Source organism: Anoplophora glabripennis, unplaced genomic scaffold (genome assembly GCF_000390285.2).
Source record: "Anoplophora glabripennis isolate ALB-LARVAE unplaced genomic scaffold, Agla_2.0 scaffold30, whole genome shotgun sequence".
Taxonomy (NCBI): Eukaryota; Metazoa; Arthropoda; class Insecta; order Coleoptera; family Cerambycidae; genus Anoplophora; species Anoplophora glabripennis.
This window is the reverse complement of record NW_019416226.1, coordinates 1,914,280-1,937,947: the sequence shown is the minus strand read 5'-3', so window position 1 is coordinate 1,937,947 and position 23,668 is coordinate 1,914,280.

The window sequence follows — 23,668 nt, the reverse complement described above, 5'->3', positions numbered from 1 at the left end:
TTTTTTTAAATCGATGTCTCGCAGCTTAAAAAATTCAATTATCATATTTTCAATTACCATTTATTATTAATTATTGGACTTTTGACATATAAACAGTTACTTTAAAAAATGATTAATTTATTATTGTTTATTTATTTACCATGTTAATATTCGGAGTATATGTTTTTTATCTCGAAGTTCTAAAACGGATTTTGTAAAAACGCGGAAAAAAATGGAAATTAGTTGCCATCATATGTTTATTTGTATTCTTCTTTACAGAAACATTCCTTCATATTTGATCATCAACTTATCTTTACAAAAACGTTTATTTAGTTCTCCACTTCGTCTTTTCGTTCCACTCATTCTAAATCTCGATGAGTTCAACATATTCTGAAAGAAGTTCTGTCCAAGATCGAGTGAGCGACGAAAAAGAGTTTCCTTCACACTTAACGTAACCTCAAAATCGAACAAAGTGATCTTATTGCAACAAATTTATTACAACTTGCGGCTGATTCCCAGTTGCCGCGCCTCGACGCCCCATTAAACCAGTAAAAATAAATAACAGCTGTTCTACCACCGAAGAGTATTATTTATATCCCATCGCCAGTCTACTTCTCTCTGTGCGTTGATTGCGGCGATTAAAAATAAAGCGTCCAGGATCCATTGTTAAAAACCGCCGGTGAACGTCGCTAATTTATCTCTATTAAGATAACGGATTGCGGCCGTTCGTTCCGAGCGCCTCCGCCTCGCGGAAAATTATCAATATTGATGCCGCCGGGGCTATATATCGAGCGAGATAAATTGGCCTGCGTAGATTCCCATTAAGCCGGTTCTAATGTTGATACACGCAACCTCCGATTTTCTTTCGATACCGATTCCTGAAGGGCGGGCGAAAACATTTGCGTGATGAAAAATTATGGTCGGTTTCTCCCGTCGCCCGGGTAAAAGCCTACCGAATAAAAACCTTCGCAGGGCAGCTGGAGGAAACGCTATTTTTGTTGCGTGGAATTCGGGGTTTGGAAATTAACGACGTGATAAATAATGGAAATGGAAAAGAAAACATTATATTGCCTTTTTTGCCAAGCAAAATGAGCGAGAGTGTATCGCCTTGCTTGTTAGGTGTATTGTATATTTCCACATGCTATAACTTTACCTGAAACACAGTTTTGTCACAACGTATAGTTTTTCCGATTTTCTCGGAACTCAGCGCAACAGCAAACGCGCAGGACGGCGGACTACAAAGCGTTCAAACATTGAAGCGAAACAGCTGATTTCCCCAGTCATCTTGAACTTTGCTATTGGGTTCAAAATCAACGTGAAACGGATCCTATTGACAAATGAGTGAGTATTTTTTCTAGTCGTAATTGTCAAATATACTTAACAATGTTAAAAATACTAAATAACCTAACATTAAATAATTCATTAATTTATTAGTTAAATAATACCTACTTAATATTTAAAATGTATACAAAAATATGTTTCTTATTGATTCATGTGTCTAAGTAAAAAGGTCTGTTTTTGTAGTTCACTATTAGAAACGCAGTAAAAGCCAAGTTAGTGACCGAATAAGGTAAGTCAGGATTCACTCTCGATAAACCTTTATAGGTCAGTGGTAAGGACCGGTACGAAAAAGATGTTTAAATGATTTGAAAAATATAAAAAATATTCGCTATCTGATAGAAATGTTTGGAAATATAATATAGTTTTATATTGTATGATTAAAAAGTAATTCGTTGCACATTTCCATTTTTAAAAGGTTAAGTATGCCTTATTGACAGCAAGAAAATTATGAATAGGAGTTATTCATAATTAAAATTTCTTTTTGAAGATAATGATATTTTCTTCCTAATAAAATTTGATATATTTTACGAAAAAAGCACTATACGCAAAAAAAATTTGTTCCCATCAAGACCCACTTAATTTTTAAGAAAAAAAAAGTTGGCAAATTATATTTATCCAAACAAAATCGTTATTCAAAATGTCATTTTTGGACGACATATCGACATTTTCATATTAAACTTAAATTAACTGATATAATTTCTTTGTACTATAATTTCTTTGCAAAGAGCACCCTGTATATGTTGGCCCACTTAACACAACATTTTTCTGCATTTGAAGAAAAATATAATTAAAATATGTTCTAACTAATGATATTGGTAGCCTTATTTTTATTCAGTTTGTTGTCAATAGTGGGAAGATTAGAGGCCAAATTTCAAAGAAAAACAGCAAATTTTCTCAATTGTCGACGTTTCGTCACTTATCGTGACATCCTCAGGACACTATAAAATTTAATAATATCAAAATTACATCACAATTTATAAATAACAAACTTAACATTAAAATATTAAAAAATTAAAAAAGTGTGTCTAAAACATTACAATAAAATGAATACAGTAATATCTATATAAACATGAAAAAAAATTACAAATACAGACACACTAACAATTTTGATATGTCACAAATTTAAAAAGAAAAGTATTAAAATTACACAAACAAAATGTTTTTATATAATAAATAATAAAATAACAAAATATGGTGAATGAACAAGAAACGCAACAACCAACAACCTGTACATAACATGCGAAAAAGAAAATTTTAAATTAAAATTAAATCTACGTATATTGTTTATATGTTACTCACATTACAGATTTAAGTGTTTCACTGNATTTCCGGCCGGCGTCATCTTGATTCATGTTAAGGAACATCCCACGAATCTGAATATGGAAAAAAATCGAGTCGGGAAATTTCTCCCACGAATGCAAGGTTTTCGCCTTGTCTATAAACAATTAACAGTTAGTTACATTCAAAAACATTTAAAAAGCTGTTCTACATAACTTTACTTCGTTTTTACTTTGTTGTCTTTAACTACTCTTTGAATAACGCTCTGTAAAATCTTGTAAGTTGTTTCCACTGTTTTAAAAATGGGTCTAATCTCTTCTAATGTGAAGTATAAGCAACCCTAATACCCGATTTTATTCATAAAAGGCAGACAATAATGACTAATTCTGCTTCAATCACTCCTACTTAGTAGTCACAGACGTTAGCAGCTCTCATCGTCTGCCACATGGAAGAATCTCCTCACTGTCTGTCCATATTTCATCGACGCTCCGATACCGCGTGGTCCACAGATCGTAAATATTTATTTTCCCCAAAAAAAAAACACACACAGACGACACAGTGGAGCGCATTATCAGAGCATAAATTCCGAGCGAGGTTCGGGCATGGGGCATGTTTGCTCACGATATTTACGTAAGGTTTTTTTACGCGAGGAAAGTTCAAACAAGGAAAGGAGAAATTACGTAACAATGTGTGTCGTACGAGCCTGGTTAATTTGAATCGCTGGCTGAAATGTCAATCCGTACGTGCTACAATAACTGAAATATGCATGAGCTCCGGTATTGGTAACAATTTCATATGCACTTAATTGTAATAGAGTGATAGTTGAATTATGTACTAATGACTACACACTATTTGAAGGCATTAGCGCTTGCGACATGGCCATTTTCACTTGACTACCAACCGTTCACCACCTATATCGACACATTTTTATTTATCCAGTTCGAATGCTGCGCATTTATTTCAAAAATCGCGTTATTTTGCACCGACATAGATTTCTCAGTTCAGCAGTGTTATTAAATTAAAAAACTCTAACCTCAATTGTGTTTTGCAAACTATTGTAAACTGAGATCAAAATCTTGTTTCATATTTGTAAGAAGTTTTAGTAACTAAAATTCACCATTTTTTTAAATTTTTTTAAGATTACTATTCGTTAAATAATTTACTTTTACTTTTTGTCAATATATTTGTTATCTAGATTAAATATTTAATACTAAACACGTACTGTATTGTAATTCCAACACAAGCATTTATAACAAATATTTTTTTCCTCAAAAATTTAATTTTTACTATACTACTTAATATGCAACTACGACCGGCCCACGGAACAGGTAGAGTAGAACACCATCAGCCATTACTGTGCAAATATTGGCATTATATAACAAAAATTTGTATGTTCAGGTTTAGGTACTTTAAAACTGATTCATATCATTGCAACAATATTTAAATATAAATGTAATAAAAGATGAAAAATTGACAAAAAAAAGTGACAACCTCAATCTTTTGGATTGCGATTTTTAATCAAGTTTTTTACATCGATTTAATGTTTATCAAATAACGATAAGAACTTCTTATAGAGGATACTTTCAAGCTTTCAAAACCCTGCTTAGTTTTTCTGTAAAATCATTATAGTTAGATTGTCCGCCGGCAAAACTTTTATTGATACATACTCTCTCCAAACTTCTTATGTAGCTTCATTAGGCCTAGTCTGACACCTTTTTCCTCTGTGACTTTTTTCAATTTTGGGGCGTTTCCCTCTAATTTTTCCGAAACATGTTTTAACGACATATGACAAATTTATAGATACTGTTTTTTTTAGTTGAATAGCTTAAAAACTTCACATAAAAAGTGAAAATAAAATTCTCTGACAAAAGATAAGAGCCGTTCAAAATGTCTGCAACCTTGAACATGTCAGAAAAACTACTATAAAAAAAATATTAATAACCAGCTGATTTTCTTAAGGTCCTATCTTTAAGAACTGCAGAAACAACTTTTCATATTGTCTGATGAAAATTATTTTCTGATTTTTCAGTCTGACGCGTCAATGTTGTCGATTTCATGACAAAACATTTATTAATAACAATTTTTTTCAACATTTTTTGGTTTTTAAATTGAATTTAGAATATGATAAAAATTTGTCTGATATTGAAACAGAGCCCTTTACATGAAAATCCTAAATAAAAGAGTTTTTAATTTAGTTTTCTAGCTACGCTTGGACATTGCGTTCGCAGGTATAAATTGAGACCATATTTATTAATAACCAGCTGATTTTTTCACCGTAGCTTAATTAAAATAAATAGAATACAATTTAATTTTAATTTAATCGTCTGAGAAAATATATTTTCCATTTTTTCAGTCTGGTGCAAGAAATACAATTTTTTAATGTTTGTAATCCATCCTCATAATTTCATATTAATCTTTGAAGAATAAATTTTATTACTTCAAATGCAAAGATTGCTTTTCCGATTTTGAATTTCTTGAACTTCGCGCTTGATTATGTACATACAGATTTTCAGATGCTGATGATGGATATCTTGATTCCGAAACTGAGAAAGAAGACAATTACGACAGTGATGATACAGATGAAGAAAGTACGAATGACGAAGAAAGCGATGACGAAAATTAAGCAAAATTAATTTTTTTATAATTTTATTTTGATTTTATATTATTTTTATTTCCAAATTTTCGAAATTTTTCCTATAAAATCATTATATATACATGATATTCATTTATTGATTACCTAATTAATGCAATTTTTATTTATAGTACTGTAAAAAAGCTGAATAACGATTATTGAAATAATAATTATTACAAACTAGACTGTCATTGTTGAACAAATGTAATTTTTTCGTCAAACTCTAGTTACGCCCCAATATATTTGTCAGAGATGTGTACCACATATTAAGTACTGCATATAATTTTCAATGTCTGACGGTTATTAATAAATCTTTTGTAATCATGAAATCGACAACTTTGACGCGTCAGACTGGAAAATTGGAAAATAATTTTCGTCAGACAACATGAAAAGTTGTTTTTGTAGTTCTTAAAGATATGATCTTGAAAAAATCAGCTGGTTATTAATAATTTTTTTTATAGCAGTTTTTCTGACATGTTCGAGTTGCAGACATTTTGAACGGCTCATATCTTATTGTCAGAGAATTTTATTTTCACGTTTCATTTGAAGTTTTTCATTATCATTCAATTAAAAAAAAAACAGTATCTATAAATTTGTCATATGTCGTCAAAGCGACGTGTTTCGGAAAAATTAGAGGGAAAACGTCCCAAAATCGAAAAAAGTCACAGAGGAGAAAGGTGTCAGACTAGGACTAATGAAGCTATATAAGAAGGTTGGAAAGAGTATGTATCGATAAAAGTTTTGCCAACGGGCACTATAATTATTAGATAGTCACTGCTATTAGTAATAATTATCAAAACAATGTCATTTTCTTTTTGAACGACAATAACTCAGCGACCAATCTTCGTACTACGCTCTTGAACAGCATTCAATCTAAAAGAACCGACGCGACAGGTGGGATTGACAAAAAAATGTATTGAAACCCGTGAAAGGGAAGCAAAATTTTGAAAAAAAATTTCTATTGTATTTCTTATGATTTCTTAAAGGTTCTCATCGATAATAATTTTTGATCCTAAAACTAGAAGCTCCAAGCTTCAATTTGATTGAAGGTTGGCTAAGCTCCATCACGTCAGGTTCAAGGTCATTTGAAGGGCATTTTTTTATCGATCTACTACCATCTTTCGCGATGTTACAGCCTTTCGAAAATCATCTAAAAATTTAGGATTTTTTGTATCCTTAAATTTTTGTAACTAGTGTATTTTCCCAATTAAATCTTTTCTATAGTGATATTTTTTCCTTGCGAATTTACAACTTATTTCGCATGTTCCTTTATTATTTTCGCTATTTTTTTAGGATTAAGAGAAATTATCCCACTTCTGATTTGCCTTTTTCATACGAACTGTTGATTCGAATAAAAACGGGCAGATATGGAATGAAACTTCTCTTCGTCCAGACTTACTAGACAAACATCTAAACTGAAATTACGAGTTTTATCGGAATAGCGATAAAAGGGAATAAAACTATGTTAAAACGAAACGCTTTAAGCGCGCTTATCACCAAACCACATGCCCCAAAACAAATACTGATAAAGATTTTAATAAACTGGGTCTGGTTAGCGTCGTTCTAGAGCAAAACTTGTCACAGTATGGAAAACACATGCACCCACACCGTCAGGCGGAGGTTGTCTACCTCTCTCGAGTCCCCAGATTCTCTGACATCGATGCACCACGCCACTCTTCCGCAGTCTATTTTAAAATTTATCACAGGTACCAACTGGTTGCCCATTTAACACGTACTCCAGCGTTGCCAGTAGATATTCCTCAGTTGCATTATATTGAAGTTTAATTACAGATTCTTGGAATGAAAATTCTCTGATGGAGTTTAAAGAGAGCCCCCCCTTTCACTTGTGTAGAATCATGGCACACATTTCTAATAGTTTTTCTTTCCTTCGCTCCCTCTTCTACAATTTCTAAATGGAAAATCTCTAAGGGGAGATTGAAGAAAAGGACCGGTTGTTGTGACGTAAGCCAATCGTTCAATATTGTACCAACCATCCATGTCAAGAGTAATCATATTACATCACGCGCAGAATGTTTTGAAATGAGACCTACCTGTCTGACGAGATATGTAAATAGTGTCTCCAAAATAAGGTCATTAGGTTCGTTTACGAATATTGCGCATTCATTAACATCTTATTGGCTGCTTTATTGTGTTTACTCTCAATTTCGTGTACCCACACTGCGCGGGACACGAAAGTGGTCTCTTTGAGTAAGTCGTTTTCCAAATAAGAAACAGCAGTTTTTTTTAAAATTATAGCTTATTTTCAATTACACTTCAGGGAAAGATGAAGGCGTGTCTCTTGTGCAATGTCTTGGTAAAAAAATAAATTGAACTAATGTCATTGGAAAAATGTGGAAAAAATGGAAATTTAAAGTTTGAGACTAATTCGGCTTTGTATTTTTTACTTAGTTTTGCGCACACGACAGCTCCCAATTACAACACTAGTCCGGTTGTGAAATTGAAGCCAGTTTTAAAAATGTAGTTATTAGCAAGTATCATGCTCGCCATTAATAAAGTAACTATGCAATAACATGAATAAAGGCAATTAGGTCAATGCTTTTATAAGCATTATCGGCTAAATATTGGGTGGCGATTTTAAGCAATGCCTAGAAACGTTTTGGACATACGACACTGCAATTAAAATGACAATATACGTACATTTTTTTATAAACATGCAAGCAAATCATATACAAGGTGTGGCGTACATAATTTATAAAAATTAAACTATAGCTTCCTGATGATATTTGTAATAGAAAACTCTTATGCGAAAAAGTTCCATCTTCGCGTTTTTTTTTTCGTAAATTAAAGTTCATTTTTTCAATGAAAATGAAGGCCGACCCTGTGTTATTTATTAAAAACTTTGGAAATGTTTTTATGCGACCCGAGATGCAACCTTGTAATTTAAGTCGGTAGGTATAATCTAATACTACTAATACTAAAAGAAGTTTAGGTTACATTGTCAAAAAATTTGTGCAGTCAACTGATTTTGTATTTGTACTGAATTCATTATTCACTTAATTATTAAATATTAGGCATCGTCCATCGACCCATCAGTGTTAAAAAGTGAAAGATTCCAGACAAAAGTTTTTATTTTGCAATTCCACGATAGTGACAATGTAATTTTTATAAAGAAATAAAAAATAACAATAGCGTGCCGATTACATTAAAAACGATATTCTTATTTCTTACTTTGCATAATTTTTTATTTTGTACAAAAACTAATTTTACAATGAATCGAGAAAACAATGCATTTACTATTTCCGAACGTGTCGATATGGTGTTAGTGTATGGTGCAGCCGAAGAAAATGCGCTCGCGGCGACTAGGTTGTACCGGGAACGATGGCCAGAACGTCACCCCCCTTGTGCAAACACAATCCTACAGTGCGTTCAGCGGCTGCGAGATACGGGAAGTGTTATTCCTCGAGGAGAAGGACGTGGTCAGCAAGTGAACCTTCATGATAAAGATGCAGTTTTCGAAATCTTGACGAAGACCCCACAATTAGTACTCGATGACTCGCACAGTAAGTAGGAACCTCATCTCGTACCGTACATCGCATCTTAAGGCGTCATCTGTTGCACCCCTATAATCTACAACCAGTTCAACAGATTTTACCCCCCGATTGTGATCAACGAATGCGTTTTTACAGATAATTTTTACGGCAATGTGCCAATCAGGTAGACTTTCCTGGTTATGTTTGTGTAACAGATGAGGCGACATTTACCCGTGATGAAGTGAATTTCCATAATATGCACATATGGGCCGATGAAAATCCTCACGCGATTAGGGAAACTCATTCTCAACATCGGTTTCTGGTAAATGTTTGGGCTGGCAAAATAGGCGATGCATGGGTCCCGATTTCTTTGAAGGACGACTAAATGGACCAACATATGCTGACTTTTTGGAGAACCGGTTGCCTGAATTATTGGACGATGTGGCATTACAAGTTCGGGCACGCATGTTTTATCTTCAAGATGGGGCTCCTCCACACAGTACTCGAGAAGTAACGACACTTGAATGAAATGTTTCCTCAGCGATGGATTGGACGCTTTAGTCCTGTGCCGTGGTCACCTCGGTCACCCGAGCTAACTCCAATGGACTTTTATCTTTGGAGTCACTTGAAGTCATTGGTTTACAATACTCCAATTGCTACGGTGGAACAATTGCGAAACCGTATACTTGAAGCTGCTGACACAATACAATTAGGGGAGTACCTGGAATTTGGGAAAATATTCGTCAAAATTGGGTGCGTCGGTGCCATGTCTGTATCCGCGTTAATGGGGATCAATTGCAATATTTTCTCTAGAAAATATTTAGATCAGTAATTGAACTTTAATTTACGAAAAAAAAACACAAAAATAGATCTTTTTCGTATGACTCTTCTATTACAAATATCGTTAGGAAGCTGTAGTTTAATTTTTAGATTATACACGCCACGCCCTCTAGATACATTTAAAATGTAAAGCGCTGTTTAAATCTACAATGAGGTTTTTTTTTGTTATAGATTGGACGGGGTCTAAATTTCTCTTGTAAAACGGCTTTAGGTGCTTCCATTTTGTACCCCATTTACCCCGTTATTCCCCGGTGCCGGGTCCATAAATTTTAAATAGTCTTGTAACAATTTGTCTTCATTTGGAGTTAATAATATGACACCCCTAACTTATTACAGCCCATTTCAGGCCTAAAATTGTTTCCTGACACTCGCCTCATTATTCCGCATAACACAACCGTGGATTTGAAAAAAAAAAACGTTAGATTCACGCTCAATTATTCCGTCTGGAAGTCAATATGAGGGTACAACGTGAAATTTGACATGAATAAAACATTTATACTGATATATGACGTCGGTAATAAATCAGAGAGACTAATAGGCAATATCCAAAGTTAGTCCTTCTAAAAATACAGCAGCATTGGAAGAGCGTCGCCTGTAATATCCGGCATTCTATCATATATATTTTTTTGTAATTTCGAGAAAGAGAGGAGACACAAAAGACACCCAATCGATGGGGCCGGAGGTGAGGCGTTCGTGAGAGGAATTGGAAACAACGCGCAACAAAAGCCCGGAGTGTCGGCAAGAAATCTGACAGGATGAACGCCGTTGTCGGATTTCGTTATTTATAAATCCCCAAGAATGGGTACGGCGTAATCCAGATACGATTAAATTGTAATTGTAACGAAATACAGACTCGCGTAATCGTTTCATTACATCAACGAATGGAATCGTCAAAAGCATTTTCTGTAAAGTTTGTATTTAAATCTGCTACAGACACGAACTGAATCTGAATGGTTAAAGTAAATCCAGGAGGAAAGTAAAATCTGTATAAGAGGCACCGGTGCAATTGGCCTTCAAAGAAACGTATCCTTGTCTTACATATGTATTAGCTTACCTCTCTTGCGTAGTTTGCTTTTTTATGACTTAGCAACTTGTTATTTTAAAGTCACCAAATTTGTTTGATGTAACATTAAAAAAAAAACATTCTATAGTTTTTAAACATTTAAAATTGTTTACATTATTTATTAAATATTAACTAATATCGGTATGCAGATAAATTTAAGCTAATTGTAAATATGTAAAACAAATTTTTATTTTAAAATCATTTTTTCGCTCTTTTAAAAAACGTACATAATATAAAATAAAAATATTTATCTGATTGATATGAAATTTTTTTTAATAATTTCAATTTTTTAAAAACAATTGTGCCTCTACGTAGACAGAGATGCATTTGGGAAAGTTAAAATAGGTAGGTACTATTAAACAGTTATAAATTTCTAAACAAAATACCCTCAACCGATCAACTGTACACCCTGCACAGTTTAAATTTAACCAGAATCCGCTCCTGTTCCGAACGCTTAGGAAAACAATCGGAGGCTAGCCTCCGTGCCGTATGAATGCGGGTGGCAAAGCTACAGCGAATCAAATTGCGTGGCCCTTATGTACAAGATATTTAGAGTCTATAGACAAGTGTAGCTTCCGGTGTATTTTTGGTCGACTATAAGCGCAGAATTTTAGTTTTGTGTTGATCAGTTTTCGGGAAAGTTTTGTGAAGTATATTTGTGTATAACCTTATCTTATTTACGTGACTATTTTTGTCTTCATTTTCAAATTTCTGTGAGATATTATAAGGAATGTATGAACCAAGAAATGTTGAAGGGAAATAAATTCAGAGAGTGGTAGATCCTGGTATCGGTACTCGAATATTAGCTACAAAATTTCAAGTATGTCATATGACTGTAAGCCAACGTTAACACTTCATCTATCTCATGTTCAGAAAATGTAGACGTTCAAACCTAAAGATTTATTGTAGAAGAAAGAGAAGTTTTGACTCAACTGTGTTTAGACAGCAAGCGAGGAAATTTTGAGCATATGCTGTAAAAAATCAGGTGAGCAAACATACTATTTACTTAATATTATGTATTTCATTTGTCGTTATTTAATTATTACTGAGTTTTCTGTTAGATTACTTATTAGGTCTTTCATAGTTTATCTTATTTAAAACAATTAAATTTTAGGTTATGTGGGGTGATTGGGCTTCTGGGGAACACCCATTAATAGAAGCAACACGCAAAAAATTGCTTTTTAATCAATTTATCCACCTTTCATTTAAATTACGAGATTTAACAACAATGCATACCGCAATTCCCAAGTGTATATGTGGTAAGACTAACGCGCGCCATTGTGAGGTCACACTAGCATGTCCAGTGGCGGGGTATGAAAAGTACGAAAAGGTTAAAAAAGAATCAGTTTTCACGAGCAATTTGAGAAAACAAACACGTGTTTCTAAAGGTCAAAGGTAGCCTAAGTATAAATATGACACCATGTATTAATTATTTGCGACTTTTTACAACGCAAGAATTATGGAAAGGTCATTCAACTCTCAAGTGCTTTTAAATAGACTACAATGTTCCAGTTTGGCACCATGTTTTTAAAATGTCTTATAGTTATAAACAGATCTAAGTCTACCTTATGTTAAATTTGCTCTAGGGCAGTTTGTCAAGAAAAGTACTAAGAAAATACTGTTTTCAAAGAATTATTTAGATATACAGGGTGGGCCACCAGTAACGCCTCGGTAGCTAGAGACCAAACGGCAAATGTTATAGAAACCTTTTTAGGTGGATAGGTGTAGGTTGACTACGGCTAAAATTTTAAAAATATTTTGAAATATACAGGGTGTCCAGGAAAAGTGTACCAATCAAAGTTTTGTATTTTTAAATGGAACACGCCTAGGACTTATTATTTCTGAGATATTTCAATTTTAGTGAAAATGCAGGCTTAGCGTAGAAATTTAATATTAGCAATAAAAAAATAATTTTAAGGAAGCAGCTTTGGACAGTCTATTTTAGATCCTTGAAGTTATAAATTATTATATTTGTCGTCACTTAGTATTGTACAGGGTGTTAAAAAAACTGCTGAATACTTCTTTCAACTTTATATATATAACTTGGTTATTTTAAATGGGACACCCAGTATATTTTTACTTTGGAAGTTAGGAAATTTAAAACTGTTTCAAACTGTGTATAGGTTCCCTATACCTATCTCTAACGGTATTGGAGATATTTGTGCCGTTTCGTTTTTTATCCTGGACATCCTGTATATTTCAAAATATTTTTAAATATAGCCGTAATTAACCTACACATCCCACCTAGACAGGTTTGGTGGTCCACCCTGTAGATCGATCAGAAAGGTTGTTTGGCCAATAATGTGTTTTTTGACAACAATGCTTATATGCATCTTAAAAATGATCACATAAAAATTAAAATTTCGCCAGCCCGTCACATTTAGCGCCGTCACGGCCGTCATGGCCTCCACATAGCATCCCTGAAGGGTCCATTGTGCCGGGAACCGTGCCGACACCCCCCGAAACGGTCCCGCATTAAACTTCGCTCGGCGGCGTTCCCATAGCGTTAATCGCATTTCCTCGAGAACACGTGGCTGCGGAGCGGAATTTTCTGTCGCGGAAATTAGCTTTCGGGGTTCGGGGCCACGTAACGGCGCGATGTCTGTACTAACACCGAATCGATACCCACCACCCCAACCTCGCGTGTAGGCAAGGGGTGAATGTTAAACAGCGTTTATTTTTTTCGGCGCGGGAGATTTGCATAAACGTTACAGTCGGTTTCGGGAGTAGTTTTTTCGGGGAGGCACGTGCCGAACGGGCCCCGGTCCGACCCCCTTTCGTTCTTCATTTGAATAGTTTATAACCTGATTAACGACTTTTTCGATCGGGAGTTTTACCGGCGTTTAACGACTCGTTGGTGCGCGGATTTAATTCTTTGGTCGTTCTCAATTGTCCAATTAAATAATTTGGTCAATTTGCCTGAATTTTGGATAAAAGTTAGTTTGAGGTGTATGATAACAATAAGTGACAGCAATTTTTTTTTCAACCCCCGGCCAGGGGTGAAAAAAGATAAACTAAAGGGGGTTTTCAAGATAACTCAAAAGGGGTAAAAGCTAGAGGAAAAAGTTTTTTATAAAAGTTGTAAAGCATAAAATTCTACATAAAAAGTTTTCCTCGTACTATTAAAATTAAAAGAATTTAGGTGGCTAAAAGTTAAGGGATGATTTCAGAAATTTTAAAAAATCGTAGAAAGCAGAAAAATGAATGAATTTTATACTTATTTTTTCCAATATACTCTAAAAAATGTAAACTTTCTTTTCAGAGAATTAGATATATTTTTTATTAATTTTTAATAAAAAAGTTATAACAATTTCAATTTTTTAATCATTAATTTTTATGATTTAACACTAAAACATCTATGCCATTCGAGTGATTATTTAAAATAATGAAAAGTTGCTTTCGAAATTTTGTTTTACGACAAAGATAAAAAATCACATTCGCTTTGTGAATGTGTTATAATTTTTTTATTAAAAATTAAAAATTATATCTGTTCTCAAAAGATAGTTTACAGTTTTTAGAGTAGATTGAAAAAATAATTATAAAATTCATTCATTTTTCTGCTTATGATTTTTTAAATTTCTGAAATCATCCCTTTACTTTTGGTCTCCCTAACCCTAAATTTTAATATTACAAGAAGAAGTCAATGGACCATCTTTATGTAGAATTTTATGCTCTACAACTTTTATCTAGCTCTTCCCATTTTGAGTTATCTCGAAAACCCCCTTTATTTTATCTTATTGTTATTTATATACCTCAAACTAACTTATAGGTATCAAAAATTCAGAAAATTAATGTATTTAATAAAGGAATTTCAATTGGATTAAAGGTTTGGATTCCTTTCATATTGACCAAACTGCGATTTAAAGACCCATTTAATTGGACTACAATGTTTCCAGTTTTACTGATTTTTCAGTAGATACAGGGTGCTTCAGGTTACTACCCCACATAACACGTGATTTTAAGCAAAAACTTTCTTTTAAAAGTGGGTCGTAGAAAATATCTGAAGTCGTACAAATTCGTTTACAAGAGGCGGATATACGGGGTGTCGGTACCGAGATCCTTTGTTTTATGAAATAGATCTTTTTGTAGTAGCTGTTTTTTTTTTCGTAATTGCTCTTTATCAATGGTAATAGAATTGCATTAAAAATTTGAGACATTTCTCTGAATTTTCATATTATTTAACAACTTAACATATCAAGTACGTATTTTTGTATTAATTATACTCAGCAAAAAAATTTAAGGAACATAAAATTTTCAAATTTTTTTAGTAATTTTTGGAAGGTTGTAACTTTGTGAATAATAGTATCGAGAAAAGGAAGCATCTTGAAGTTTGAAGATTCTAGTTTTGATATCTTGAGATGAAAAAATTTTTTGAGGACCACTTTCGTTGCAATCAAAAGAAATAATGCAAGGCAAAAATTTTACAATTTTTTTTTTCAAAATTGCACGAGATCAGAAAAATTTTCTCTGGCTTAATTAATGCCAGGGTCATTTAACCTAATTCAACAGCTTCAATTTGGCTTTTTTTGCTTTGTGTACGATTACATCTCATTGAGATACCGGTTATTGACTGAAAAGTCACCTTTTTTTATCATCGTTATCTCATGAACTAATGATCGTACAGCGAACGGAAGGTGGGTTTTAGAAACCTAAATCAAACATCTTCAAGGGCCTTTTGCTATGTTTGAAAATTTTTTTTATACTCAGCATCAATTTGAAAAAGTGCAAATAAATAACTTTTTCTGTTGTTTTGGAAAATCAACGACTCTTTACAAATATTACGAAAAGTACAAAAATATTTGTAGGTTTTTTTAGCTCAGTACATGCCCATGAGGCCTGTAAATTTTGAAATCGATCGATCGAACCATTTTCCTTTCCTGAATCAGTTTTATAAAAAATTAGCAAAAAGGAGCAGATTTATTGCTCCTTAAACATCAATTAATGATTAAGATGAAAGAATTATTTTTTGCGTTATTTTTTTCGCGTTAAATACTCATTCAATGTAAAATTGTAAAAAAGATTAAGCAAAAACATTTTAAAAAATTTTGAAAAATTTGATTTTTTTTCAAAATTGAATTTCTAAATACATACACTCAGCAAAAGTGTATTTTGTCATTTTTAGTTTCTATTTTGGATAATTATTTATTAGGTATTGCTAGTATAATTCAATGCCAATTAGGGCAATTTCTGACAACGAGAAACATTACTTAACCTCAATGTTAAGATTTTTTAGGAAAAATTTTTTGAATTATATAATACCTTTAAAACTTTTTGTGTTACAATCACAACTTACGGGATTTCTTGTCATGATTTTAAATAAAATGTATTTGCAACAAGTTAAAAAAAAATATTGGCGAAGAATTTTTAAATTTTTTTAAGAGCCATAATCTTCTAAAACAATCAAAATTGGCGTGGCAATGACTTTTGGAACTTTCATATACTAACTTCCATGTTTGATTTGAAGATCTGCTGCTTTTGTATTCAAAACTGCTGAATTTTAAATTTCCACAAATCTGTATACAAAAACAAATAAAAAATTAAAAAGCTATTTTAATGTATTTTATTTTGTCTACATGCTCAGTAATCTCATCAAATATCTCATTCTGAAAACAAAATTAATACTTGCCATATTTTATAACTGTATTTTAAAGAAAATAAAAGCCCTAATGTTTACTTTGAATTATAAAGAAATATTTGTTTTACTTTTTACAGAACTGTTTTTCTTTTAATAACTTTTTAATTTCGTTCGTTGGATATAAATTACTAACACTGTTTTTATTATTTGTAAGCAAATCATCGTCTATACTAATTCTTTTTTTATTTGTGAATTTTTACTTATTTCTACTAATTTTTTTATTCATTTCGGACTTTTACCCTTTAATTACATATACATACATTTAAAACTGACTCCTATTACCAATCGTTACTTATTTATTTATTTATGGAAATATCGACTTTCGATTAATGCGGTCCATAATATAAAAAAACTAGGTCGTCCCCTGCGTTCCCGCACGTATCTACGCCCGCGTATAAAATAAATAAAGCGTCACGATACATCACAGTCTCGCTGGCCCCAGAAGATGCTAGAGAGGCCCTAGCTGTAGCTAATAATCAATCCTCCTTTCGTTTCCACAACAACGGTTACCATGACAATTAGCTTTTATGAAAGCCTCTGTAGAGGTCTCGTGATAAAGGTTTTTATAAATCTCGCCCCCAGCACGAATAATCTACAGGACGACGTAGATGTTCGCTTTGCTGATGGATAAATCGATTAATCGCTCTTGATGGAGTAGCAAACAGTAGTAATCCTCATATCGTTCTAAAGTTCAAAAAATAAAATAAAAAATATTTATTTATTTATTTAATTTTTATTCTCTCAACTGGATATGGGGTGCATAAAATGCAGATAAATACGTAAAAAAATAAACAAAAAAAATAGTCAAAGTAATTAAAACAAAACGGAAAATATTACAGAATAATAACATATAAAACGATATCAATAATATATAAAGAAAATAAATATAAAATTTTGGACAAATCTAGCATAATTAATAAACATTAAGAACAAGATTACATTATAACAAAATATTTTGTTTTACTGAATGGTGATTGGTATAACTTCTCAAGAGATTTTATTCAACTAATCAGCGATGACATTATCTCCAGCATAGACGTAACGGTTTGTCATTGTTCACTGTAAACGAATCAAGTACATGATTATTTAAAATGTAATGAAATTGAATATGGTCGTTTTTATGGAAAAAAAAAGACAACATATGTTAAGAAGGTTCAAGTCTTGCTAAAGAAGTGAGGTTGATACCTTGGGCGACATCGTTAATAGAAAGAGTAAAAAGCAATGAGCCAAGTATCGAACCTTGCGGCACACCGGATATTTGATGAAATAACACGGTACCGTAAAATTGAACCCGATGGGAAATATAAGATTTTAGCATAAATGTAAAAAGTATGCACTGACACAACAACCTTCAAGTTTACAAAATAGTTTACCATGATCAATGTCAATGCTTTGGACCAGTCAGTAAGACGATGTCCACCTGACCTCTCTTATTCAACGTTTCAGCAATGTACTGGGTGCTACACATAAGGTTTGACACTGTGACCTACTTAAAAAGTAAATTGGATGGCTTGTAAAGGCTATATGGTTATCATTTTAATTCCTGTTAGCAAGACACATTCTTAGAGGATATTTGTCGTTTCAGATGTACTTAGTGTTACATTATATCGAAAATACACTGCTTTACTAAAATTGAATGTTTTGCTTTATGCTAAATCATGCTAATGGAAAAAGTGCCAATCAAGTCGTTGGTTTTAATAAAATAAGAAGCACTTCAAGACAAATCAATGAATACGAGTAATTAGTTGGTTCTAAGGAAGAAATTACCTCCAAGAAACGACTTGGGGGTTAGAAGTTTATTTCAGTGGAGGAAATGTACAATGAAGATATTTGAGAATAAAATTCAAGCTTCAAATATAATGTATACAAAAGTCGTTGAAGTTTCTGATTTAGTTGCTCTGTTACCGTCTTTGATACTTGGTAATCCATGGATTGCAATAATAAATTAGAGCCAGGACAAGTTGACAGGACAACTAACTTGCCTCCACATCTGGATCCGCTGTAGCATTGGAAATATCAGTTTGTAATATCTGAACAAAGAAAATGATGGTATGTATTTGATTAGTTTGATTTGTAAAATTTCTTCAATAGAAATAAACATAATTTCAAAAATAAATTTCCATATTGAAGCAAATTATCCGAATTAAATTAGTAAAAAATAGTCTTTTTTCATTCCAGTTAACAAGAGTTTTTGTAAAATTTAACATTAGAATTTGTTGTATAGTGTTGGAACTGTTAAAAGTACATCAGTTTTGTCCTTTCCTTACAGTGCACCATAACTTTGTGCAAAACCATACTTATCATATCAACTTCGACGTCACTTTTTACGGGGGTGTTGTATAACAATGAAAAAGTAATATTGACAGTTGGTAGAAGGAAGTGCAAAAAGCAAACGCTTGGGTGGGGATTTCTGAAAGGAAGCCTAGATAGTGGAAGTGAGAACAGCGCAGAGTGAAAAGTAAGACGATCGGTGCACGGTGAAAATAAATAAGTAGTGAAAATACAAAGTGTTTAACCCGTATTAATTAGCAGGTAATTATTTAAGTACTTTGTTGTTAATTGTTCTATGTATGTAATCTTATGATTACATGTGGTGGTTATAGATGTTTAATGATAATAATTCTGTATATGTTTAGCCTTCATTGTTTTATGCTCAATGGCATTTTTCTAAGGTAAAATTGTTACAATTATTATTAAAGGTTGCTCATTATTTGTTACATGATAACATATGTATATATTGTCGTGACTGCCCGGATATTGCAATAACAACTCCTTTGTTTCACATTTAACTTGTTTTGTCATGATTACGTTGTTCGAAAAACAAGTAATAAAGTATTTCTTGTGCTCACTTTATGTCGTACGCATATAAGAGCCTTGTTGAATTTACTAACATTTTCGCCCGTGAGGAACGAATCTGAAAAAAAAGAATAATTAAATACAAAAAAAGAATTGCTAAAATAGATCTTCCGAAATCTCAACTCATAGCTGGATTGCCTCTCGTATCGGACTCCAGTACCTTCCGGCCATGCCGGCTAACTAACACCAAACCTCTTCAGTTTTACTTGGAAGTGTGTATGTCTAATTCGAGTGAGGTGACATTTAGTGAGAAATTAAATGAGTCGGGCGTTATTTATCATTAGCAAAGGATCCTAGTTTATGCCTTTTGGTTAGCGGTTGTTTTGTATTTATATTTGAATAGTTAGAGCAACGATCGTGGGTTTCTCTGCCAAGCTCTTTCCCCACAGGAGCTCTAGGTGAGACTGGCACTCTCATTTTATGTTAAATGGTTGTTAATGTTTTTGTTGTTCTTTATGTTTGTCACATGTTTAATTTGAAGACTGTTGTACGTAAATAATAAAGTTAGGAGTATTTACTCTGCTTTTGTTTTACAAAATTAAACCATACTTCCCCTCTTTAAAGTTAGTAGCCAGCGCCTTCCGGTCAATTAAAAATGGATGTATACAACGTAGGTATTCCTTATGATGATCATATATTTTTGGCCACAACTACGTTTATATGTATTTTTTTTATCGAACCCGGGGTTGTTATACTACAACTTGTCACATTCCCAGGGCCACCCTATAGGACTGAGGCTCCCCCACGTACATAATCTGAAGTAAAATTGAGGTCCAATGGATTCCACCATCGAAAGATTAGACTTTATCTTCTGCCAACTACTTTTTCCTTGTTCTGGCCTGCCGAAACATACAAGGAATGTAATATCGAGGCGCTGTCTGTTAGATTAGGGTAGATCTGGGGAAATAATAAAGAGGGGCTGGCGAACGGTGATCCCCGGTTGGGGGAGCAACCCGGCTGCGCATTGTATTCTCTACTTTGTAATATGAAACACCGGCGGTATTCTTATCTAACACACACCGAACTGCTATCTCCATATCGCAGGTTTAATAAGTGTATATAACGGGATGGCGAAGCGAAACGCGTTAAGGAGATACACATTGTTACAAATTACGTTTTATGTGCTGGGTCGCCGCTGAAATATGCTTCCTCACCTTTTTATCATTCGAAATGGACGAGATAATAAAGACGAGTTTATAAATGTGCGGCAGACACAGGGTGTTGATACACTCTTCCAAATTTTAATGGTGGATTCTGTCACAAACCAACAAAAAATTTCTTATGAAGGCGTGTCCAGAAACTTTGTTTTTGAGATAGAGGATGTTCAAATTAAAAAAAATATACCACATTTATTCAAATATCTCTTTCAAATTTAACTCTGTAAACTCTGAATAAACTACAAATAAAAATATCACAAAACTATTCGCCTCATAAAAAATTATTCGAGTTTTTTGTTAGAATTACTTACAATGTTAAATACAAGTCAAAAAAGTCGTTGGCGTAGCAACATTAAATTATTTAGAGGGTTGCTATTCTTCAAAAAATTAAAAATTCCTACACCAATGATTTGTTCTTTAATTTTTTATAAGGCTCGTGCTGATATTTAACTCAGTCGCGGCGAAGCTTTTACAGAGTGACTACTGAAGATGTCGACAGTGAAGAACAACGAAACGTCTGGAAGCATTGGATGCGATCAATTATGGAATGTCTTAGAACTAGCAAGAACAGAAATTAGGGCGGGTCCGCCCCCATGGACCCTAGTCCGGGAACAACACGGGCAGATCAAAGAGTCCTATGCAATGTAAGTCTGTAACTGGTGGCTAACAGGTATATAGGCCATGGCACAACAACCCGAAAACAATGGTTCTTTTAAAAAATTCCTATTTTTATTATGAAATAAATATTATTGGAGCTATTTTCGATTTATTCAAGTATGTCGTAGGCTTATTTTATAATAAAAAAAAATAATAATTGGAGAATGGTTTATTCGTTAAATAAAATTTAAGTTTGTTTTATTAGAAATACCAACCGAAATTAAATGCACTTATCTAATTTGTAAAATATTCAGTGGTGTCGAAATTTTAAGATTTCTAATGCATCTCCAGGCATCTCCGCCACTGGACAGACTCATCAAATTTTTGCAAAAATTTTACCAATTTTTATCAATCTGCTTCAAATATTTTCAAGAATATTTAATTATTATACAGGGTGATTCACAAATGGTATTCCTCGTATTCTTTGGTGAATTTTAAGGGTAGTCTTTCCTATAAAGTTTTTATCTAGGACGTTTCTTTAAAAATATACATGGTGTTAAACTTAAAAAAATATTTTAAATTTGTTTAAATAATTTAAAAACTAGTAAGTGAAATAATTTGAAATTGGGCACATATATGTATGTAAACATTGTCCAAAATCTGAAGCCTTTTCCTAAAATTTATATGCTCCAGGATATCGGTAGCGTATTTTTTTAAATAAAATAGTACGCCACTGCAATTTTCTACAAATTACTACTCTAATGTTTTTCGAAAAAAGCCTGATTTTCGAGTAAAACTTAAAAAACGATCTGAGAACACATTTCGATATTCGAATATAATGCATTTTAAAATTACTGCGATAGAAACTTTGACATTCTGAGCAGTTAGAAGAAAGAATAAATAAAACTTTTCATCAGATTCAAGCAACAATAAATTTCGCGCCCGTGTTCATGAAAATGAAGCTATTTTTGAGCATTTACTCAAATAAAATGATGACTAATGTTATTAATTTCTTTATTGGAATAAATAACCGAGTGATTAGCGTTTTCAGTTGTTTTTTTAAGTTTTACTCGAAAATCAGGCTTTTTTCGAAAGACATAAGAGAGTAGTAATTTGTAGAAAATTGAAAGACCAATTATCGTAAAGCAGTGTCGTACTATTTTATTTAGAAAAATATGCCACCTATGGCCTATATCTCCGTCACTGGAGCCAGTAAATTTCAGGAAAAACCCTCAGATTTTGGACAATGTTTACATAAAAACATGTGCCCAATTTCAAATTATTTTACTTACTAGTTTTTAAATTATTTAAAAAAATTATAAGTTTAACACCCTGTACCTTTTTAACGAAGCGTCCCAGATCAAAACTTTATAGGAAAGACTGCCCTTAAAATTCACCAAAGAATACGAGGTGTCATTTTTGGTCACCATTTGTGAATCACCCTGTATATATCTTTTGTCCTTATTATTTTTTAATGATTTGTGATGCAGAATTGAATTGATGCATTGAATTTTGTCTTGGGATGTACAAAATAATTCAGTTCAGAGAAGAGTTAAGTTTTACACAGTTTTAATTAAAGCAAAACAATTTTAAAAGCATGTATATTTTTTAATTTTTATAGACCACCGGTTAGTCTCCAGTTTCCAATTAATTACGATGTTAATCTCTTTAAATACATTTCAATTTATTTGCGAAATCAAAAGTAGTGGCACTAACTGCACTTCTAATCAACAATCGCATGTAGGTCAACGAAAAACGCCCATCATCCACACATCCGCGGCATTCATGAAAACGCCGCTCCCAAAAACGCACGCAAAAAATAGCATATTATATGTATTATAAAACGGAGGACGAAATAAGAGAAAATATTACGCAAGTCTAACTCGTAGCGAACACCCACAACCAAACGAAATGAAAGTCCTTACGATTGTTCGTTAACGAAGATTATTTTCATACGCTTGGGAGCGTTTCATGTTCGTACAATACAGGGTGATTCATTAGAACCCAACAGAGTAGGTTACTCTATGTTTACTTATTTTATATTGTTCAAAAATTATTTTTTTTTATATCACTTCCTGTTCCCGACGATAGGTTGAAAAAAAATTGTAAGTGGTTTGTTCGGTGCGAGGTTGTGATGTGAAAGTGTAACAAAGGCAACTTGTACTCCTCAAGAATACTCTGACATAATAACTACATGCGATGCTGCAGTTAAGCATAAAATTTTTAGAAGCTTCCACAGCAAAGTGTATTTGGTTGGGAGCCTCAGCACCTCTACATACGCGAATTACAATCATTTCCTCTTTCCATGGCCGCCTTCTCGCACCGTGGAAATTCGGGAAGCGCGGAATCTAGTCCGAAACGGCAATGACTCTTATTGAACGTGAACCCGCGGCGACCCCGGCAGAGCGGAGCGTCGCGGTGCAAAACCGACGCTTTGACGGTCACGGGAGGAGGGGGAGGGGGGCGCTGCACCGGATCACGTGATCGTCTGCAACCCCTACCGCGCACTGCAGCAGTTACTATGACTACGATTCTTGGCCGGCGTGTGTACGACGGGACACCATTGATTGGGAATGGGTTATTAAAATGGAGCTGGATCGCCGGAGTCCGTAAATCCCGATCTGGTTAGCGCGAGCGAAGAGGCGCGGCGAATGACGGGGTTATTAAGGATAAACATCGAAGTAAGCTGTGAATAATGAGCTGGGAATGTTTCTATTATTTTAATTTAGACGAAATAATAAAAAAACTTAAAATATCAGTTAAAAACTGTGATAATTATATATGTATATATTAAAACTA